Below are 3412 nucleotides of genomic sequence, written 5' to 3' on the forward strand. Positions count from 1 at the left end.
TGAGCAACAACTGACTCAGGGTTGAGTAGCTTAGCTTGCTAGCAGTTTCATCTTTAGCATTGACGCTAAGCTAGCTAAAGTTTTCAACTAAACTGATATGTAAATAGCTAATGCAACCCACTTGCTCTAACAAACCACCACAATAGGGATACACCATTTCATTAGTTTGTTATATCAATCTTCAAATCACTTAGCAGCAGTTTCATGCATTTAGGTTTACATATATGGGGTGGGGGGGGGGTGTTAGAGTACAAAGTGAGCCTCAGAATGAGGGAAAGAAACAGTTTTTTTGTACTGTGTGTCTAGGAAACTGAGGGTACATTATTTCAGCTGCGACTCCCATGGTCAGAATATTACATTTAGCAAACAACATGATCAGTTGTATGGATCTTTGTTGTCTTGCAGCGAAGGTTAAGGCTAATATGGGTCGTATATGTGGTCAGAAAAATCCTTTTTCTATTAATTGGCGTTAAATATATGATATATATATATATATATATGTGTGCTGATTTTCATTTGTACTTAATTTATAAATGCTTTCACTCAGACCTTGCCCGCCTCCAAGGATACACAGTGTCTGGGTGAGAGGAATTGTTTTTTACTATTAGGAATTGTTTAGAACTGAAAATAAAGAGTTCCCTTCCTCTCAAGGTTTATTCAACATTTTAATGTTTCCTTCAACTGTCTGTAACTTATTTTGATTAGCTGTATGTGGAGACCTTCAAAGCATTCTGTAGACTTCAAGGTAGTGAGAAAAACCTTTTCTAAAGGGCAGAAAATTGAGATATGAGGGCTGTTTGGATTGTCTTGTTCTCATCTTTGCAAAGACAAAATAAAGTGCAAACTGAGTGAGTAACCATATATCTCCTTTATTTAACTGGATTGCATAATTGAATACTTTTTTCCTACAACACTTAATAGAGCGAGAGATGTTTTATTTTTTGATACACTCTGGACCTTCAGCACCAAATAAACTTTGTTAAAAAAGTGGTTATATTTAGCAGCATAGGCCTACTGTACTGCTTGTTTCACTAAAGTCAAATAATATCAAACTGTTTGTTTTTTTGTCCTCCAGATACCTCCACTAAATATATAGTAGGCTCAAAAGAGCAACTTTGGGCTATGATGGATTTACATTTATGTGCAGATGAAATATGTACAGAAATGTATTAATAATTTCAAAACTACAAACAAAGCTACCCAAAACATATAGTTTTATTTCAATATTCTCTTATGTTGTTGTTGCATATTATGAGCTTGCTTTACCCGGTTGGAACCAAAAAGAGCAATATTTCTGGGTTGGCACTAGTGGAAAAGGGGCATAATATAGTGGATTATTGGTGATAATCATGTACTGTAAGCCCCAGAGGCCACTGCTCAATATAAAAAATAACACATGAGAATTTATTTTTAGTGAAGCAACATGTTATGATGTATTTAAAGGTCTGACCCAAAGATGCAGAGAACCACTCAGTAAGCAAGGCAAAGGTTTAACTGGTTTATTGAGGAAAAGGGAGAAGGGGGGAATCTGGAACTCAAAAGAACTGGTGAACAGGAACTAGGAAGTCTGGAGAGGATATGACAATGATTAGTTCAGGGACCATGGGAATCTTGGATGCCGTAAAGATAATGCTAGTGAGGGACTGGGATGTTTTGGGGGGTTTCTTCTCTCACTTTGAGTCCAGTAAGCGTGGGTTGATCCAGAGAAGAGGGGACACGTTGAAGAGTGGACAGGTAAATATTCTTTGGACCCGGAAGAGCAATGGAGCGGACTGTCACTTAGATTTCCAGGAGAACTTGAATGGTACATGTGGAAATTTATCCCCTGCTCAATGTGAAGCTCAAACAATACTTTCGGGGGAAGAAGGCCCAAACATCCAGTTTGCCTCCCCTGCTCAATGTGAAGCTCAAATGATCCTTCCAGGGGGAGAAGGCCCAACATCCAGTTTGCAGGGTGACTTCCTGCCGAGAGGCAAAGACAAAAAACAAGGTTAAAGCTCAGAGAGACAAACAATCAGGTTAGACTCAGCTAATCTATGTATGGCTAGAGTACCCAAAACTGGCAAACACTCTGGCGATGAGGTAGTGACAGTCCACTCCTTAAGTACTCCTTCAGATAATGATCCAAAGAGCCGCAGGTGTGCAGGGAGGACCAACTATGACAGGGCGCCACCTGGTGGTGGAGGGAGAGACAGACACAAAACAGACCACACAAACTGGATTCCTGACACAACAAATCTTCATGGTGGCTGAGTTCTTCTGATGGAGTTTGCATTTTTATCCCTCTGCACGTCAATTGTTTGGGTTTTTAATGCAATTCTAAATGTCCATCAAATGTTGGTGAATGATTGTAAAAAAAAATGTCCCTGAGAGTCATTATTTATGACCCTTTTTCTGCAGCTCCATTTGCCCTTACTTGACTCAACCTTATGAAATCTTTCCATTAATGATTTTCCATTACCAGTACTGACTTTTTTAGCCCCTGCCCATCTGCGATCATGCCTAGTGCTAAGCAGCATTGGAATAAAGCCACTACAGTATGAATATTGGTGCAATAGTATATGATAGTATAGAACCAGGTAAAATAGAGCAGGTGCAAAAGAGGCCTAGAAAATGAATACATGGAGACAACAGTGAAGTGATTTCTATTCAAAACTCCGAGGCAGGATTTTTTTTTAAACAATACATATAAACCAGGTGGATTGAGTCAAGTTTTTTGGTACACTCTAAAACTTCTTTTTACTTTATGCTGAACATAAACAGAAGTTGCTCTCGGCACGTGAGAACACTTCTTTCATCCCGTGCAGCCTGCTTCCATGTTCTACCTGCACTCACACACTAAAGCTTTATAAGCTGATTGTCTCTTTATAACTCCGTCCTTTGGAAGTGTCTCATTGTTTCCAGGTAGAGTAATGCAGCTGATCTCCTTCTCAGTCATATGTGCACATATGGATGATACAGGACAGATAAAGTCAGGTAATAGGCTGTGCCACCGTGGTACTACATCCACCTCATTGTGTATTGAAGAGTTGAACAGGTTGGCAGCATGACATCATGGGGTGTGATTGTTTCCAACAGGGCCAAAAGCTGGGCTCAGAGAATAGAGAGATGTTAAAAATTATCTACAGTGCTGTGCATAGTAGGTACTTGTTATGTCTCTCTCTATTCTCTATAACAGGGAAGTTTTAAAAGTATTAAAACAGTTGAAGTGTGTCCTCCAGGTCAACTCTTTTTGAGACAGACTGTTAAACTCAGATAACTTTTGATTAATGCATGAGGCTTATCATAAATGTGTCGTTATCCTTTTCCTTTCCATTCACTGTATGTGGCGCTGTGAAAAATGTATATATATATATATATATATATATATATATATATATATATATATATATGATATAATATACATTGTGGT

This window comes from Cyprinodon variegatus, unplaced genomic scaffold (assembly GCF_000732505.1).
Source record: "Cyprinodon variegatus isolate N-32 unplaced genomic scaffold, C_variegatus-1.0 Scaffold413, whole genome shotgun sequence".
Classification (NCBI taxonomy): Eukaryota; Metazoa; Chordata; class Actinopteri; order Cyprinodontiformes; family Cyprinodontidae; genus Cyprinodon; species Cyprinodon variegatus.